This window comes from Salvelinus alpinus, chromosome 1 (assembly GCF_045679555.1).
Source record: "Salvelinus alpinus chromosome 1, SLU_Salpinus.1, whole genome shotgun sequence".
Taxonomy (NCBI): Eukaryota; Metazoa; Chordata; class Actinopteri; order Salmoniformes; family Salmonidae; genus Salvelinus; species Salvelinus alpinus.
Window position 1 is genome coordinate 99,311,226 of NC_092086.1, and position 20,745 is coordinate 99,331,970.

At 47.2% G+C, this 20,745-nt stretch overlaps 1 long non-coding RNA gene and 1 pseudogene across 1 annotated transcript; one reads left to right on the forward strand and one right to left on the reverse strand.

The window, feature by feature from the left end:
- Positions 1 to 967: 967 nt before the first annotated feature.
- LOC139536478 (uncharacterized) lies at positions 968 to 2,401 on the forward strand. Its single transcript, XR_011667316.1, has 3 exons — positions 968 to 1,645; positions 1,747 to 1,830; positions 2,057 to 2,401. It is a non-coding gene; the product is annotated as an uncharacterized lncRNA (long non-coding RNA).
- Positions 2,402 to 13,195: 10,794 nt separating this feature from the next.
- LOC139567502 (piggyBac transposable element-derived protein 4-like) lies at positions 13,196 to 18,056 on the reverse strand (annotated as a pseudogene).
- Between the last annotated feature and the right edge of the window lie 2,689 nt (positions 18,057 to 20,745).

Below are 20,745 nucleotides of genomic sequence, written 5' to 3' on the forward strand. Positions count from 1 at the left end.
AAAATCTGCCAAAACTTTAACCTCACACTTGTATGTTGACTGCATATGGAGTTAAGTAAAAACCAATGAGTGTGCATTAATAAGTGCTATTAATGCACACGACGACACAAACATGTCTCTTAAATGTTTTGGGAAATTGTAGAAATAAAACATTTTCTTTCTTCAGAAGTTCCAGCTAGGCAGGCTAACGTTATTTAGCTAATTCATTTTCTAGTTATCATACAGTAGGTGTATATTAATAATTATATATTTAATGTAAGTAGACATGCAATCATAATTGACTGTAGTGCATATAAAGCACTGAAAACACAATCATCGCGGGATGAACGAGTGACGAATTTCCTGGCAAGGGTGGTCCATTTAAAAATCATTCCTTCCTCCCTCGCCCATTGCCCTGCAAGTGTATACTCGTCAGACGTCATTAAACGTCATCAGAAGTGCCCACTTAATTTGAGGTATGAAGGGATAGGGTGTGGCTTTTATGTGTTAGGACTGCAGCCAGAGTCGATGTTCTCAACAGCTGCTGCAAGTTGTCGTGTTCTTCTTCAGTGGAGTTTAACAGCAGTTGGCATCCAATATGTTGCATTACCGCCCCCAACTGAACTATAGTATAAATCCCTTACACTGAGATACAAAATGGGAAAGGGGGAAATATAAAAAATGATGTTTAAATTACCCTACACTCATTAAAACCCACCATCTTATTCCACTACTTTGACCCTATCATAGGCGGAAATCCCAGGGGGGACGGGGGGGACACGACCCCCCCATCCTGGGGAAAATATGATTTGTCCCCCCCAATATATCACTGTAAACATAACTATGTAATTTCAATAATATTAATAATACGCAATGAAAGCACTTGTGCTGATTATAGACACTTAATAGCGCGTTTTTAAGTTTCACAAGATTGCGACCCCCCCGCCCGCCCTTTGCCTCACAATGGTTTGATCCACTGCCAGTTCTTTAGCTGGCAAGGTAATAGAGGGCTCGTATCTACTGTCCGAAAGGCACTCAATGTACGTAACTGACGTGAGGTAATCCAGTCAATCGCGCCTTAGCAATGTATATATTTTTTTAATGTTGCAGGGTTCACACACTAGCTGAATTTGCAGAGCTAGCGCGCAAACTAAAGCAAACATTAACTATCAAGCTAGCTAGTACCTATTCCATTTATGTGGCGTCGTCAAAGATGGAATATTTGCTATCGTCAGTTTATTCCAAGATTAGCATGCAGCTGTAGTGCTTCAAAGTCCCTGTGATAAGGTTAGCGATAAACTGAAGTCCAAACTGAACAGAACTACACTCTCTTATACCATTGTCTTAAATATATTTAATGGTCTCGTTGCAAAAGCTAAATTGTCGCTAGTGAATTTTTTTATTTTTTTCACCTTTAACCAGGTAGCAAAGATTATAGCAAACACCACAGAAACGGAATTGGTGCTCGCTAGCTTTGCAAATTCAGCTATTGTTGGAAGCCTGCCAATATGAAACAAACTATGTTAAAATTTCAAAACGGTGCAGCATGTGTTGTGTAAATGTGTGTGTGCAGCTAGACCGGTCAGCCAGCCAGCCAGGTAGAAAAATGTCAGAAAAAGGTAAAAAGACGGACATCAGAGTATTTTTCAGTACACCAAAACGCAAAGTAAGAACTCTAGTAGCCTAATATCTCAAAGACCAGTTGATAAAATGTTCATAAGAAAGAAGTGAAATGCTAATGGAAATATTTCACAATGATGTCATTAGGCAGAGCAGGCAACAGATGGCACACAGACAGCAGAGCTGGGGACAGATATGCAGGGACAGACTGGCAGAGACAGGGAGTCTCAGGTAAGTTTGTTGAGTCTTTGTTTGGCAACATTATGAAAGGTTCTCAATTTTTTTGATTTGTAAAATAGGGACATAATTGGAAAATGCCATGAATACCCCCACTCTCAATTTAAACTGGTGACTGAACCAAGATTTGTTTAAGGCAATGGTATTGCTGTTGTGATTAATTGTGTAGTTTTGGGTACCGGTAGTTAGGAGTACAGCAAACACCTTATTTATTTTCTAGGAGACAGACTGTGAGTCAGTGAGGGTGGTGAAAGGGAAAGAGCCAAGGAGAGAGACTTCAGAGGACAGTGTCACAGCCACGGCAGGACCAGGTGTCACCCTTGTTGCCAGCAGCACCAGTATAGGGGACAGTGGCACAGCATCGTCCAGTTACCTCAGTGATGACACAAAACCATATCAGCCACACCCACAATTTATAGAACCGCAAACTCTTGCAAACAGAGTGTTGACGTTTCAAGAGAGAGGAACACTGCACTGATAAGGAACATTGCTATAACTATTATTATTAGTAGTATTATAATGATTTAAACAAGTTGGGACAACCCTTCAGTTAACTACTGTACCTAACAATTAAAATCAAATCAAATCAAATTTTATTAGTCACATACACATGGTTAGCAGATGTTAATGCGAGTGTAGCGAAATGCTTGTGCTTCTAGTTCCGACAATGCAGTAATAACCAACAGTAATCTAACCTAACAATTCCACAACTACTACCTTACACACACACACAAGTGTAAAGGGATAAAGAATATGTACATAAAGATATATGAATGAGTGGTGGTACAGAACGGCATGGCAGATGCAGTAGATGGTATAGAGTACGGTATATACATATGAGATGAGTACTGTAGGGTATGTAAACATAAAGTGGCATAGTTTAAAGTGGCTAGTGGTACATGTATTACATAAAGATGGCAAGATGCAGTAGATGATATAGAGTACAGTATATACATATGAGATGGGTAATGTAGGGTATGTAAACATTGTATTAAGTGGCATTGTTTAAAGTGGCTAGTGGTACATTTTTACATAATTTCCATCAATTCCCATTTTTAAAGTGGCTGGAGTTGAGTCAGTATGTTGGCAGCGGCCGCTAAATGTTAGTGGTGGCTGTTTAACAGTCTGATGGCCTTGAGATAGAAGCTGTTTTTCAGTCTCTCGGTCCCTGCTTTGATGCACCTGTACTGACCTCGCCTTCTGGATGATAGCGGGGTGAACAGGCAGTGGCTTGGGTGGTTGTTGTCCTTGATGATCTTTATGGCCTTCCTGTGACATCGGGTGGTGTAGGTGTCCTGGAGGGCAGGTAGTTTGCCCCTGGTGATGCGTTCTGCAGACCTCACTACCCTCTGGAGAGCCTTACGGTTGTGGGCGGAGCAGTTGCCGTACCAGGCGGTGATACAGCCCGACAGGATGCTCTCGATTGTGCATCTGTAGAAGTTTGTGAGTGCTTTTGGTGACAAGCCGAATTTCTTCAGCCTCCTGAGGTTGAAGAGGCGCTGCTGCGCCTTCTTCACAACGCTGTCTGTGTGGGTGGACCAATTCAGTTTGTCCGTGATGTGTACACCGAGGAACTTAAAACTTTCCACCTTCTCCACTACTGACCCGTCGATGTGGATAGGGGGGTGCTCCCTCTGCTGTTTCCTGAAGTCCACAATCATCTCCTTTGTTTTGTTGACGTTGAGTGTGAGGTTATTTTCCTGACACCACACTCCGAGGGCCCTCACCTCCTCCCTGTAGGCCGTCTCGTCGTTGTTGGTAATCAAGCCTACCACTGTAGTGTCATCCGCAAACTTGATGATTGAGTTGGAGGCGTGCATGGCCACGCAGTCGTGGGTGAACAGGGAGTACAGGAGAGGGCTCAGAACGCACCCTTGTGGGGCCCCAGTGTTGAGGATCAGCGGGGTGGAGATGTTGTTACCTACCCTCACCACCTGGGGGCGGCCCGTCAGGAAGTCCAGGACCCAGTTGCACAGGGCGGGGTCGAGACCCAGGGTCTCGAGCTTGATGACGAGTTTGGAGGGTACTATGGTGTTAAATGCTGAGCTGTAATCGATGAACAGCATTCTCACATGGGTATTCCTCTTGTCAATTATCCAGTAGTAGTGATTATGGTCCCTCAATATACATTTAACATATTACAACATAGTCTATGTGTTACAGCACTACTTTTGGTGTCCCCCTCAGGAATTGCTCCTGAGAAAATTTCATGTAATTGTCCCCTCCAAGGTTGATGTCAGATTTTCGCCCCTGGACCCTATCTCATCTTACCCCAGACTAACAACCTGAGAAGACAGGACACTAAGCAGACAGAAGTTTTTCTTTTTCTCTTCATGTGTGTTTTCTGGAAGACCACAACCCAAAAAGGTGTATTGAAGGGTTGAAAAAACAAGGTAAAAAGAAAATCCAAACATGATTGAGAACTTAATCCACCCAAATAAAAATAGTACATTGACAAAACCAAAATAAATCTGCCTTTTCAGGCTCTAGGGCCTGAGAGGGTGGTACGGCTTGTGACAATATTCCATGCAACTCCTCCACCAAGAAATCTTTCAGTCCCAGGAAACGCGCCGCTGCATCCATAATGATATCTATTTTCCTGGACCTTCTCTCCACCTGGGCAGTGCCATTAATCACCATAGCTACAAAGTCTACCTTCTTAACCTTTAAAATATCTGGGTCCTGCTGGTGAAAGGCAGTGAAAGCCAATCAACCACCGTGGACTCTTCAGGAGCACCATTCAAACCCTAAACCCTTTTAACAGCCGCTGCATATGAAATGCTTTGGACAGCTCTGACTTTGGCCACCTCATTCTCTTTCACCCTTGTTAGGCATTCCAAAGACGTGGCTCCATTTTTCCCACCACAATTGCAACATGTCACACTTTCATCACTTTTAAAACACATGACATTATCTTTTCCACAACTTGGACATCTCTGCTTCTCCCTTCTGCAAACACTTGAAACATGTTCTGTCACGACTTCCACCGAAGGTAGTTCCTCTCCCTGTTCGGGCGGCGCTCGGCGGTTGGCGTCGCTGGCCTACTAGCCATCACCGATCCTTTTTTCCTTTTCTGTTTGTTTTGTCTTTGGTTCTTTCACACCTGGTTTAATTTGCCTTAATTTCTGTGTGTATGTATTTACCCTGTTGCCTGCCTAGGTTTGTGTGGGATTGTTTTATCTTGTGATGTAGTTCGGTGAGGTTGTGCCTATTTTTTTGTTTCACGCATTTAAATAGAGTGTGTTATTTAGGAGCTTTGTTTGTTTCTCCTTGCGTGAGTAACGGGTGTCTCTGTTGTCGAGGACGTTTGACTTTTGGATTGTGCCATACCTGTATTTGGTGGACTTGCCTATTAAAGTACGCATCTCAGACATCTCTGCTCTCCTGCGCCTGACTCCTTCACCTACCTCCTAACGCAACATTGTCACAGAATCCCGCACCCGATCGATGGAGTCAGCAGGAGCTGACGAGCTCCGAACATCTATGGAGGAGTGCGTTCAACACCACACGGCAGTGTTACACCGGCTGGGGACCGCGATGGATCAGGTGATGGCGACAATGGAAAGATGGGAGAGAGGTGGCCTTCCTACACCTCCACCAGCCACACTCCAGCCAGTACCACAACCCTCTCCTTCATTGCCTGGTCCCAGTGGTATTCGACTCGCACTCCCAAGGGAGTACGATGGGACGGCGGCCGTGTGCCAGGGGTTCTTACTCCAGATGGAGTTATACCTGGCAACCGTTCACCCGGCTCCTTCGGGAGGTGAGAGCGTGAACGCCCTCGTCTCCTGCCTCTCAGGCAAAGCCCTGGAGTGGGCCAACGCGGTATGGAACGATCCAGATTCGGCCAGGGACCACTACCAAGAGTGGGTGAACGGCTGTTCCATCTAAGGCAGGAGAAGAGGAGTGCACAGGACTTCGCCCTAGAGTTCCGGACCTTGGCCGCTGGCGCGGGATGGAACGACAGGGCCCTGATCGATCACTATAGGTGCAGTTTGCGCGAGGACGGCCGTAGGAAGCTAGCCTGTAGAGACACCATCCTCTCCTTGTACCAGCTGATAGACATGTCCATTCGGTTGGACAACTTGCTGGCGACCCGCGGGCGTCCGGATCGGGTCCCGTCAGTTTCATCCCCCAGCCCCTCCACTCCAACGCCCATGGAGCTAGGAGGTGCTGCAGCGAGGGAGACCGGAGGAGGAGCCCTTTCCTGTACCAGCTGTGGTCGTAGAGGGCACACTGCTGATCGGTGCTGGAGGGGTCCTTCGGGGAGTCGAGACGCCAGGCCGAGCACTGCTCGGACACCCCAGGTGAGTCGGCACCAGGCTCACCCAGAGCCCCCTGTTGGTCACATGTATGTGGTAATTTCCTTTCCTGAATTTTCCCCTCATTCCCGGCATAAGGCGCTAGTAGATTCAGGCGCAGCAGGGAATATTATTGACCGCGGTTTTGCGCATAGTTTAGGGACCCCCCTTGTTCAGATTGATAAATCCTTCCCAGTGCACGCCTTAGATAGCCGACCATTAGGGTCAGTGCTAGTCAGGGAGGCCACGGCTCCACTGGGCATGGTTACGCAGGAGGGTCATGAGGAGAGAATTAGTCTCTTCCTCATTGATTCTCCTGCGTTTCCGGTGGTGCTGGAGATCCCCTGGTTGGCCCGTCACAACCCCAAGATTTCGTGGCAACAGAAGGCTCTAAAGGGGTAGTCAGAGTAGTTCTCAGGCAGGTGTTTAGGGGTTTCCATCGGTGCAACGATGGTGGTAAGTCCAGACCAAATCTCCACCGTGCGCATTGCCTTAGAATATGCCGATTTGGCTATCGCCTTCTGTAAAAAGAAGGCGACCCAATTACCACTTCATCGACGAGGGGATTGTGCGATAAATCTCCTGGTAGACACTGCACTTCCCAGGAGTCACGTGTATCCCCTGTCACAGGAGGAGACGGTGGCTATGGAGACATATGCCTCTGAATCTCTGGGGCAGGGGTACATTCGGCCCTCCACATCACCTGCCTCCTCGAGTTTCTTTTTTGTGAAGAAGGAGGGAGGTCTGCGTCCGTGCATTGGCTATAGAGGTCTAAATTCCAGTTACAGTTACCCGCTACCTCTCATTGCCACGGCGATTGAGTCATTTCACGGGGCACGCTTTTTCACAAAACTGGATCTCAGGAGCGTGTATAACTTGGTGCGTATCCGGGAGGGAGATGAGTGGAAGACAGCGTTTAGTACCACATCCGGCCATTATGAGTACCTCGTCATGCCGTACGGGTTGAAAAATGCTCCAGCAATCTTCCAATCTTTTGTAGACAAGATTCTCAGGGACCTGCACGGGCAGTGTGTGGTGGTTTATATCGATGACATTCTGATCTATTCCGCTACACGCGTCGCGCATATGTCTCTGGTGCGCAAGGTACTTGGGCGACTGTTGGAGCATGACCTGTACGTCAAGGCTGAGAAATGCTTGTTCTTCAAACAGGCCGTCTCCTTCCTTGGGTATCACATTTCCACATCAGGGTTGGTGATGGAGTGTGACCGCATTGCAGCCGTGCGTAATTGGCCGACTCCAACCACAGTAAAGGAGATGCAGCGGTTTTTAGGGTTTGCCAACTACTACCGGAGGTTTATCCGGGCTTTTGGGCAGGTGGCTGCTCCCATTACGTCACTGCTGAAGAGGGGGCCGGTGAGTCTGGGGTGGTCGGCTGAGGCGGACAGAGCTTTTGGTCGCCTGAAGGCCCTGTTTACCTCGGCTCCCATGCTGGCGCATCCGGATCCCTCTTTGGCATTCATAGTGGAGGTGGACGCGTCAGGCTCTACAGTTGGTTTTGCAGTGGGTGGAGGAAGTCAAGCCAGACAGAGTAGTTATTTGCTTTGACTTATGTGTAGTGTTGATGAGTCTGCAGTCCTTTACGTAGCAGACAAGACCTGCTGTATGAGGTACTACAAACCCATGGCAGGCTTAGACAGATGGGAATACAGACAAGGTTTACTTGGGTCCCAGCCCATGTGGGGGTGGTGGGAAACGAGGCAGCTGATGTACTGGCTAAACAAGTACACCACTTAGTAGTGGGGATGTTGCACCTCTACCTTGCTACCTTGCAGATGAGCCAAGGAGGAGGACAGATGAGAACAGCAGGCCAGTGGAGCATCTAGGGGCAAATGGTAGGGAGGATGATGATTTACCCCATTAGCTTGTTTGTTTGTTTTGGCTCTGTATTCCAGCACTTTGGATTTGAAATTTAACAATGACTATGAGGTTAAGGTGCAGACTGTCAGCTTTAATTTGAGGGTATTTTCATTCATATTGGGTGAACTGTTTAGAAATTACAGCAATTCTTGTAAATAGTCCCCCCATTTTAGGTGATAAAAAATAATGGGACAAATTCACTTATATCAAATCAAGTTTTACTGGTCACGTACACATATTTAGCAGATGTTATTGCGGGTGTAGCAAAATGTTTATTAAAGTATTAAAAAGTTAAGTATTTGGTCTAGGGATGTACAATATATTGGTGAACAAATCAAAATCGGCCGATATTAGCTAAAAATGCCAACGTCGGTATCGGCCTGATGTCTAGTTTAACGCCGATGTTAAAAACCAATGTCAAAGCTACCGTGCATACCTACATAACGTAGATAAATTATGTAATGACGGCACATATAATTTTGCGCTACACGTGCGACACAGTATTCCTAACTTAGCCTACAATGTCTGCTGTGCGGATCGAGCAGTCAAGAAGTCGAGCAGTCATTTGAAAGAGTAAGAATTTCAGCGGGACAACTCAAAGCCGTATTCCATTAAAGCCAAGATAATGGAATTCATTCCCCTTGACAATCAACCCTTCTCTGTCGTGGGTGATGTTGGCTTTCGCTGACTGGTCAAGCACCGGTACAACTTACCAAGTGCGTTATTTTTCACTGTTACTGTTACACAGTAATAGCATCACTGCTATTAGCTTCATGACATACATACTATGGAACACCGTTTGGGTCTTTGCGTGTCAACAAAGATACAGTAGCACTTTCAAAGCTGTACAAAAAAAAAGTCTGCAAACAAGCAAATACCGGCCCCAAACGATGTGTTTACAATACCGCTGTTACGAATCCCTTTGGCTCTACAGTCTAGGGGTGATGGCAACGAGACCCGTAACATAACTCATGCAAATTATAACAGTGAAAAAGTAACAGTGAGAACAAAAACCACAGACAACTTAAATCTACCGCCAAACACAGGGTTTATTTTTAAACACACGGTAAAGGGGGGCGGGAAGAGGGGCTGAGCTGGACCCAAGGAAATAAATAATACATATCCAAAAACACCCCTAAGCTAGACTAGCCTGCTTTAAGAACAGCTAGCTAACTAACCAAAAATACAGTGGGTGGTCCACACAGTTCTAACTAGGGTATTTAGACAAAGTTTACCTACGGGTAGTGTATGCCCATGGGCGACTTGTCTTGGTACCCCCTTTTCCCACCAACAAACAAACAGTCATGAAGAACAACAATACATACTCACATAATTCCGGACAAATGTGACATGTAGGAACAAAAACCAAAAGAGAGCTCAATAAAAAGAGAGAGAGCGAGAGAGAGCGAGAGAGAGCGAGAGAGAGCGAGAGAGAGCGCGAGAGAGCGCACGAGAGAGAGATTGAGACACAGAGAGATCGAGCTCCAGAGAAAACAACTGACTGGGTTTTTAAACCAAGGGAAAGGGGATGTGATAGGGTAAGGGAAAAGGAGCAGGTGTCTTCTGATTAGCGACTGCTTGGTGACTGATAATTGCCATCTGTGAGAGGAGAAGGAGAGAAAAGAAATACACACACAGGATACTTGTATCCGTAACAACCGCGTTGGTAATAAAGCATCATTTGTTCGACCGCAACTTCTGGGGTCGATAGCTTTAGCTTGGTACCTAGCTAGCATCAACACAACCAGCCTGAAAACAATGACCAGTAGAAACTGCTGTCATTATCATTATGATTTAGGAATCCTTGTGAGTAAGTATTGTTTGCTTATTGAAATTGAACTTCAGTTCAGGAAAATAAATAGCTAGCCAGCTACTTAACCCTGTTGCCCAAAGCTAACGTTATAAGAAGCCAGCTAGCTTCATCTGGCTAGTGAGGCTCGACCGGACCGGGTTATGTGTTGTGAAGCTACCCACAATAACGATTAGGCACAATAGTGGAATTTGCGGTTTGCCTTTAAAATAACAGTATGTCATTGACAGTGATGCAAATTAATACAAATAGTAGAATTATGCCATACTTTTATTTTAAAGGCTAACCGCAAAGTCCACTATTGTGACTAATCCTTATTGTGGCTAGCTTCACATAGATGGGTCTGACCACCATTAATCAAATAAGAACTGTCTTATAAATTAGAGTTATTTTAGATGATGACACCTAGCTATATAGTTACCTGAGCTAGTTTTTGGGGAAGAACATTGTTTGCATTTTTTCATGACCAGCACTGTAGGTGTGCGAGACTATTTTACCAGCGTCATAGCATATGTATCGATGAATCGTTGTGACATATGAAATGCGAGTGATAGTGTAATCAGTGTGTAATAACTACGTAAAAAATGTATGAACGCATTAAATTATTATGTGACATGCAGTCATATTCAGGTCCTGATTGGTCAACAAGCTTATTTGACAGGTCAAATAGTGGTATTTGACACGTCAAATAGTGTTGACGTGTATCTTTTTTGACACGCAACCAAACGGCGTTCCATAGAGACCCTGGTTGAGAAGGAAATGACTGAACAAATGAACCACGAAACAGCACAGCAAGTAAGTGAAATAAATAGGTTTTGATTATGCTTTACTGGTAATGGGGACATACGTAAATGCCAGCAAAATTACTTTTTGGTCAGTGTGGTGTGTGTGTGTGTAACCTTTATTTAACTTGGCAAGTCAGTTAAGAACAAATTCTTATTTACAATGATGGCCCGGACGACGCTGGGCCAATTGTGCGCCGCCCTATGGGACTCCCAATCACGGCCGGATGTGATACAGCCTGGATTCAAACGAGGGACTGTAGTGACGCCTCTTGCACTGAGATGCAGTGCCTTAGACCGCTGCGTCTGTGTGTTAACTATTTAACTGTACTAGAATCCTTAAAAGGCCGCTAAAATTTTAAATATCGGTTATTGGTATCAGTATCCGTTTTTTTGGCATGGAAAACATTGGATATCGGTAAAGGCCAAAAATGTAATATCGATGCATCACTAATTTGGTCCCATATTCATAGCACACAATGACTACATCAAGCTTGTGACTCTACAAATTTGTTGGATGTTTTAATATTGTGTGGTTCCCAGTTTCAAACAAAGTTTGATGTGCCCCACAGCGGACCTCAGTTATCCACCGACTCCGTAATATGAAACAGTTGATGAATATTAAAGGTTATGTGATTCATGGCATACAAACCTGGGGACTTCTGTGAGAAAAGGTTCTCAACAATGAATTTGCTCTCAACAGGTAATTTGGACTTATTGATTCTAGAAGCAGCAAGTCAATACCTTTAACTAGAAGCAGAAAGTGCCTTAGATAGATCATTGGAAGAATACCATTAACACAAATGAGTGAGTAAAACAAAAGCCTGTTTCTTCATTCAGAAGCTTTTCAGATAATGACCTTGGAGTTGCACTTTTTAGTAATTTAGTAGACACTTATCCAGAGCAACTTAAATTAGTGAGTGCATGCATTTTTCATACTTTCCCAAACTGATCTTCCGTGGGAATTGAAACCACCACTCTTGCATTGCAAATGCCATGGTCTACCAACTGAGCCACAAAGGTTTTATTCTTTGGAGGTATTACACTATTCAACCGTTTGTCAACATGACCAACTTTTCTTCCACTGTACCATGGGGAAATATAATGTCAGAGTCAAACCACAAGTTTGTCATCTAAAAGTTGGTGACTTTTATCTCCCTCAACAACTTTAAACATCTGCTATCTGAGCAGCTAACCGATCGCTGCAGCTGTACATAGTCCATCGGTATATAGCCTACCCAATTTACCTACCTCACCCCCATACTGCTTTTATTTATTTACTTTTCTGCTCTTTTGCACACCAGTATCTCTACTTGCACATGATCATCTGATGATTTATCACTCCAGTGTTAATCTGCTAAATTGTAATTATTCGATTTATTGCCTGCCTAACTATAACCCTGTCAGAACTATGTGAGCACGCTGGATCTTAAATAAAGGGCATCTCAGTAATAACAATGTGTATAGGCCATATGGACATCTTGGATGATTTGAAATCAGAATTCCATGTCAATGAAATATTGTTTACATCAAATAATGCTTTGAAAGTTTTGTATTGTTTACAATCAAATGTTTTCCTCAGATTTGTTCTGTCTATTGCAATGATATGTGATAAAACCAGACAGATTGCTATTCTTAAACATGTCACGTAACTGTTCCTTCATTGGAATTACAATGACAGTGTGTCCGACCTTGTCTCTGTATGGCAAGAACTGAATGTAGATTTTATTGGTAGGACCTATGTATGTAGAAAATTCTGGGCAAACTAAATAAAACTCCACTATACCCGTACATACCTTGAAAAATGTTCTGAACAGGTACTTTGTGGTAGGCAGGTTGGAGTTTGGCATCAATGAACAGAGAAACATAAACAGCCCTTGCAGAGCAAGCCATAACAGATTGAATTGTACAACAAAACACATGATGAGAACAATAGCACCACCAACAGTAAGGCCTGATGCGGCAAAGAGTGTTTTATCATATTCCTCTAGCTCTTGTTCGTCTGAAGGGTCTTCATCAGTGTCCGTATCTTCAAATGTTGCCTGAAATTAAATTATGCCAAGTATAGTGTGAGACTGAGTGCCAAGAAGCAGTTACATTATCTTATCTAAATAATATAGAAACCTTACTCTCCACTGTATGAGCTAGTATATGTTAAGTATGTGAAAGGGTAGCCTCATTAGCCATTCGTTTCATTCATTTCAAGTAATTTTGTAGTTGTAGTAAATCCACAAGAAGATATTCACAAGGTTAGACGAAGCAAAAATTCAACCTACCTGGCCATCATCACCCATGTCTTCATCATTGTCAAAGTCTAGTCCGGTATTCCCGAGGTTCCCCTGAAACAAAGGAGGACAGATTGTGTCAATAAACTTAAGGACTATGTGTCTTTTGAGGGTAAGTCAAGCGTGTCTAGATAATGTTATCAGGCCCTGATGATTAGTTGGGCCTACCTTGTTCTCACGTTCTATTCCTTCATCATGGTCCAAGTTCAGTTGGGCATTCACATGGTTCCCCTGAAACAAATGAGGGCAGACTGTGTCAGCACACTTAACCCTCCCGTCGTCCTCATATTGTGTCTAGTCCCCGCGTCCTCCGGGTCACCCTGTCCCGTCCTGGCTAAAGGCCCAATGTGCGCAAGTGTGACAGTATGCGTGTGAACAGCCTTTGCAGATGTATTTCTTACACCTGCAGCACACCGTGTGTGTCTTGGAGTCCTTCTTGGGTGGGCAGAGCTGACACCTCTTCCTCTTACTTGCCCCGGTGGCCGGGGCAGCGAGCGGGCTCCTCGCGCTGTGGATCACGAGCCGCCGCCGTAGCACTCTGTAGGACTTTGACAAGTGCTGAGGCCGCTTCGTTGCGGGGGAGATGCTGCCTTCTTTGGATCAGCGGCTTCACAAGTGCCTTTCCCAGCTGCTCGAGGAACACCCTGCGCTTGTTCCGCTTGCGAGGCATGCAGTCAGGCTTGATCTCTCGCCATATGACAAAGGCGTTGTAGGAGGACACGTCGAGGATGTTGTGGAAGACGACCAGGGGCCAGCGGGCAGTCATCCGTCTGCAGCTGTAGGTGCCGACCACCTTGTCTAGGTTGTCCATGCCGCCCTTGTTGTAGTAGCACGTTCTTGTTTTTCTTTGCCAGGTAGGACACTAGAGTGGCGGTGGGCGTGAAGGCAAACCTGGAGGACAGGACCTGTCTGCCCTTGGACTCGAGCAGCGCGGGCGGGAGCTCGGCCTTGTTCTTTCTCACCGTGCCCACCATGGTGAAGTTCCTCTCGAGGAGCCGCTGGCCCTGTTCGTAGGAGGTGAAGAAGTTGTAACAGGTAACGTTGCGACCGCTCAGTCCCGTTGTCAGGTCGAGGACGACGCGCATCCCCTGGTTCTTCTCGGGGCCTCCGCTGGCCGCCTTGCCGGTGTACACTTGCATCTTCCAAGCGTAGCTGGACTTGGCGTCGCAGGCCACCTACGACTTGATGCCGTATTTCGCCGGCTTGCTGGGGATGTACTGACGGAAAGGAAAGCGGCCTTTTGGAAAGGGGAGAAGAGATTAGCCTCGTTACTGTCTCATTGGGGCCAACGGCCTTTTGTGTTACACACGCTGCTACTGCTGCCACAGCCGCTGCTGCTACAGCCGCTACAGCTACTACCTCTCTATAGACACACACGCACGTAGACACACACACGCACGCACGCACGCACGCACAGTACCTCTGAACGGGACCAGTTGCTCGTCCACCATCACGTCAGGCCCCGGGTTGTAGAGGGCCGGCAATCGCGCCTCCCACAGGTCCCAGACCTCTCGGATGGCTGCGAGTTTGTCCGTGGCGAGTCTTGCGGGTCTCGACTGGAGGTCATCGAATCGCAGCAGCCTCGAGTACCTGTGAAAGACCTTGAGCGGCATGGTGGCTCGGAACACGGTCCTGCCGCTCTCGGCGTCCCACTGGCTGGCCGCGGCCTCGCCTCGGGACCTGTAGACGCCCGCTAGGATCAGCAGCCCTACATAGGCACGCAGGTCCGTGGCGTCCATGGCTCGCCAGCCGTCACCGTATTTTCTAGCTCCGTGCAGGTTCGTCATTTCCACAATTATCCTTTCTATCGCCGGTGTGACAAACAGGTGGAAGGCGGACGCGATGTCGCGCGCCTGGGTTGCGGCGTAGGCCGTGGGGCCCGGAGTCTCGTCGGGCCCTGCGGTGGCGGCCGTAGGCCATGGGGGACCATTCGATTTTGCCGTTTTTCGACAGCAACGGCATCTCCCTTTGGTCCGGCGCCGAGGAGATCTCTTCCTCGCGTTGGTCCTCGCACTCGTCCTCGGGGGCTTCCTCGGGCTCTTCCTCAGAAGAGGCAGGAGAAGCTTCGTCGACCTGGCGGCGCTCTGGGTTGTATTCCTCCCCGTCTTCGTCTTCCGAAACCTCTTCCTCCTCGGAATCTGAGTTGTCTTCTCCGTCCACGCTGGACAAGATCTGTTCTAGAACCTGCGCGGCCGTAAAACGCACGGCCATGGCCGCTCGGCTCCTCTGATCGGGTCCACTGAGCGGCGGGGAAGAGCGCACTTGGCACGGGTGGGGCGCCGGTCACTTTGTGTGTGTGTGTGTGTGTGTGTGTGTGTGTGTGTGTGTGTGTGTGTGTGTGTGTGTGTGTGTGTGTGTGTGTGTGTGTGTGTGTGTGTGTGTGTGTGTGTGTGTGTGTGTGTGTGTGTGTGTGTGTGTGTGTGCCGCTGACAATATTAGTATCCTCTCTATGGCCGGGACACCAAGACCTGAAAATGCACGAGGCTCGCTTGCGCGCGCGTGTGTAGCCGTGTGCAGTTGACCCACCCCACCCGAGCCACAATAACACTTGGCTGTTCTCTCTAGCACACAGCGGAGCATGTCTGGTCCTGTGTAGTGGCTGGCTGGGTCGCTCTGACCCACCGAGCACAGAGCACAGAGCGGGGAGCCACGGGCAAACTCGGCACACTTGCAGACTCTCTACACTCAACGGCATACGCCTCGCCAGTGGCTGGCTGGGTCGCTCTGACCCACGAGCACAGAGCACAGAGCACAGAGCGGGGAGACACACGCAACCTCGCCACACTCGCAGACTCTCTACACTCAACGGCATACGCCTCGCCAGTGGGTGGCAGGGTCGCTCTGACCCACGAGCACACAGCGGAGCATGTCTGGACCTGTGTAGTAGCTGGCTGGGTCGCTCTGACCCCCGAGCACAGAGCACAACAATAACACTTGGCTGCTCTCTAGCACACAGCGGAGCATGCCTGGACCTGTGTAGTGGCTGGCTGGGTCGCTCTGACCCACGAGCACAGAGCACAGAGCGGGAGCCCTGGAAACACAGGGCCTGGGTCGCTCTGACCCACGAGCACACAGCGGAGCATGTCTGGACCTGTGTAGTGGTTGGCTGGGTCGCTCTGACCCACGAGCACAGAGCACAGAGCGGGGGCCCTGGAAACACAGGGCCTGGGTCGCTCTGACCCACGAGCACAGAGCGGGGAGCCACGCGCAAACTCGCCACACTCGCAGACTCTCTACACTCAACGGCATACGCCTCGCCAGTGGCTGGCAGGGTCGTTCTGACCCACGAGCACACAGCGGAGCATGTCTGGACCTGTGTAGTGGCTGGCTGGGTCGCTCTGACCCACCGAGCACAGAGCACAACAATAACACTTGGCTGCTGTCTAGCACACAGCGGAGCATGTCTGGACCTGTGTAGTGGCTGGCTGGGTCACTCTGACCCACGAGCACAGAGCACAGAGCGGGAGCCCTGGAAACACAGGGCCTGGGTCGCTCTGACCCACGAGCACAGAGCGGGGAGCGACGCGCAAACTCGCCACACTCGCAGACTCTCTACACTCAACGGCATACGCCTCGCCAGTGGCTGGCAGGGTCGCTCTGACCCACGAGCACACAGCGCAGCATGTCTGGACCTGTGTAGTGGTTGGCTGGGTCGCTCTGACCCACGAGCACAGAGCGGGAGCCCTGGAAACACAGGGCCTGGGTCGCTCTGACCCACGAGCACAGAGCGGGGAGCGACGCGCAAACTCGCCACACTCGCAGACTCTCTACACTCAACGGCATACGCCTCGCCAGTGGCTGGCAGGGTCGCTCTGACCCACGAGCACACAGCGCAGCATGTCTGGACCTGTGTAGTGGTTGGCTGGGTCGCTCTGACCCACGAGCACAGAGCGGGAGCCCTGGAAACACAGGGCCTGGGTCGCTCTGACCCACGAGCACAGAGCGGGGAGCCACGCGCACACTCGCCACACTCGCAGACTCTCTACACTCAACGGCATACGCCTCGCCAGTGGCTGGCTGGGTCGCTCTGACCCACGAGCACAGAGCACAGAGCGGGAGCCCTGGAAACACAGGGCCTGGGTTATTCTGACCCACCGAGCACAGAGCACAGAGCGGGGAGCCCTCCACACACAGGACCTGGGTCACCCTGACCCGAGGACCACGGGAGGTTTAAGGCTTTGAGGACTATGTGCCTTTTGAGGAAAACTCAAGTGTGTCTAGTTAGTGTTATCAGGACCTGATGATTAGCTGAGCCTACCTGGTTCTCACATTCTATTCCTTCATCATGGTCCAAGTTTAATTGGGTATTCACAACGTTCGTCTGAAACAAAGTAGAGGGGACAGTGTCAGCACAGTTTTGCTAGCAAACTTGTGAAAACCTAGTGTGTCTAACGTTACCTGGCTATTGTCGTCCACATCATACTGGTCTAAGTTCAATTGCGCATGCGCACAATTCTCCTACAACAAATAAGAATTTTATTCAACGATAGATTCAGCACTAAAGATAGGCAAGCTAGCTAGCTAGCGTTACTTACATCGCCTCATCGATACCTTATAGTTGACTTAGGTACCTCTGAGACAATATGGTCCCAGAGGTACCGTTTATACCTTGCCGATGTTGAATTAGAGCTAGCTAGCGAAGTAGAAAATGCACAACACCAAAATAAAAGTAACGGTAGCTAAACATTTAAAAATAAGGAAACTTTGAGTGCTAGAGCGGTCCTTAAGAGTCATTTCCAAGCCTTGATGAAGCAGTTGCTCAGCGATGCTCGTGAGGTGTGATTTTTAAGGACTGCACGAGAGCACAACGTTTGAAAATAAATCTTTGTAAAAAGAAATTGCCATTCACTTCGTAAAGGATGATCGTTAAACATTAGCTAGAAGAACTGAAACCAAGAAAACAACAAAGATAGCATATTTAGCTATATCTTTTTTATCGGAAGTCACTTTGGAGATACTCAGTTGTTGGAGACATGCGGAACGTTGGGTTTGTACCTGCAACTTTGTAGCCAAACGTAAAACAAAAAAAATCGTAATGTTAGTTAGCTAACGTTAACTTGTCCGTAGAGCTCCGAGACAGGATTGTGTCAAGTCACAGATTTAGGGAAGGGTACCAAAACAGTTTTGCAGCGTTGAAAGTCCCAAAGAACACAGTGGCTGCCATCATTCTTAAATGGAAGAAGATTGGAACCGCAAAGACTCTTCCAAGAGCTGGCCGCCCGGCCAAACTGAGAAATCGGGGGAGAAGAGCCTTGGTAAAGGAGGTGATCAAGAACCCGATGGTCTCTCTGACAGAGCTCCAGAGTTGTTCTGTGGAGATGGGAGAACCTTCCAGAAGGACAACCATCTCTCCAGCACTCCACCAATCAGGCCGTTATGGTAGAGAGGCCAGACTGAAGCCCCTCCTCGGTAAAAGGCACATGACAGCCCGCTTGGAGTTTGCAAAAAGGCACCTAAAGAACTCTCAGTCCATGAGAAACAAGATTCTCTAGTCTGATGAAAACAAGATTGAACTATTTGGCCTGAATGCAAAGCATCATGTCTGGAGGAAACCTGGCGGTGAAGCATGGTGGTGGCATGAACTCAGCAAAGTACAGAGAGATCCTTGAAGAAAACCTGCTCCAGAGCACTCAGGACCCCAGACTTGGGTGAAGGTTCACCTTCCAACAGGACAACAACCCTAAGCAAACAGCCAAGACAATGGAAGTGTAACGCTCTGGGTGTCGGGGGCGTGAAGTCAGGCGCAGGAACAACAGAGAGTTCAATATAGTGCTTTTAATGCACACACGGTAAACAACGTCCCCACGAAAACACTGGGTGTACCAACAAATGCCCCATACACGGGGGACGAAAAAACAGTCCAAATACACTCTACGAACGAAATAAACAATACGTTCGTCTACTCCCGATACCAAGGTACAACTGATCAATCCCGCACAAAGAAACGGGCGGGCTGGCTGACTAATAAAGCCCAACTAATTATAATCACCTCAACACAGGTGTAACAAATAAACACATAAGGAGGGGGAGGAAAAAGAGTCAGTGGCAGCTAGTAGGCCGGCGACGACGACCGCCGAGCGCCACCCGAACGGGAAGGGGAGTCACCTTCGGTCGGAGTCGTGACAGGAGGAGTGGCTTCAGGACAAGTCTCTCAATGTCCTTGAGTGGCCCAGCCAGAGGCCGAACTTGAACCCAATCGAACATCTCAGGCGAGACCTGAAAATAGCTGTACATGACGATCCTCATCCAACCTGACAGCTTGAGAGGATCTGCAGAGAAGAATGGGAGAAACTCCCCAAATACAGGTGTGCCAAGCTTGTAGAGTCCTACCCAAGAAAACTTGAGGCTGTTATCGCTGCCTAAGGTGCTTCAACAAAGTACTGAGTAAAAGGTCTGAATACTTATGTACATTTTGAATTTTTTATACATTTGCAAACATTCTAAAAACCTGTTTTTTCGCTTTGTCATTATGGGGCATTGTGTACAGATTTATGAGGGGGAAAAACAATTTAATCCATTTCAGAATAAGGCTGTAATGTAGCAAAATGTGGAAAAAGTCAAGGGGTCTGAATACTTTCTGAATGCACTGTATAAAGAAGAATAGGATACGATAGAGAGACACCAGAATAACACAACAGGCCATAACAGAAGATGATAGACAAAGGAGACCGTAACAAACAAGAACCTGAGACAGCAACAGACAAGACACTGAGAAAGTGACAGAAGAGGGCAGATGGAGAGAGGACAGAGGTGGGTTGAGCACACAGCTTGTATCACTTGAAGCTGCTCTGCAGATTTTTACAAGTTGTATTTATTTGCTCAAATTATAACAGGTGAAATAAGGACAGTGAAAAGGTCAAACGTAAAACAAAGAATTAGCTGGTGAGATCACTTTTACAACAAGGACAGGAAGAGAGAGGAAGGAAGACAAGAGACAGCAACAGAAGAGGTCAGACAAGAGAGACGGGGGAAGGATGCACCGGGACCCCACCAATGGCTTTGGGCTAAACCCCCAATATCTTCAAATCCTAGAAACGCTCCTGCTGCCATCCCTGACTGCTTGTCACTGGTGAAATTACATTTCACTTCATAGCTTCTCAAACATGGTCTAATGATAACAAATCATGGTTCTTATCCTGAGATCAAATCAAAGGTGCTGTCAACGTGAGAATGAAACTGAGGGAAACAAATGAGACAGTCCTCACTTAGGAAGTGAAGCCTTTGGTTAGGAAATTCATTTTGATCAATGAGTTCAAACAGCTCTCAGAACCATTCAGCTGGGTAGAGAAATAAAGCAGCTTCCACTATGCAACAGCTGTAACCGCATTCAGAGACATCCAGATCTAGGATCTTAATTTGATCACGCTGTTGCAGAATAACTTTCCTGAAATGCAGGACATTTAAACATTTAAGCTTCTGAAGTGTGTCATTTCCACTTAAAAATGTAATGTATCAACCCATACAAAAATGTCCACTAATTAGAATCCACATAATAATTCACATTTCCTGTTGCTGCAGGAACATTTTCTTGCTGTAGCAAACCCGCTCAAATTAAGATCCTGCACCTGAACTAGCTTCCAGTGAAACTTCATAGCTAAAATCCATGTGAAAGAAGAATCCTCCCACTTGGCACAAAAAATCCATGTCATTTCAACAACAAAAAATAAAGGTGATGACTTTGAATCAATGTGGAAAACTGATTGGTCATCAACATAAAGACGTTTCAGGAATTGTTGTCATTTTTTCACCCATATGTTAACCTAAATCCTATGACATGGTTCACATTTCTGTTGATTTAAAGTCGAATTCACGTTAGTTGATAACTTAATCAAATGTAAATCAAAACTAGATGT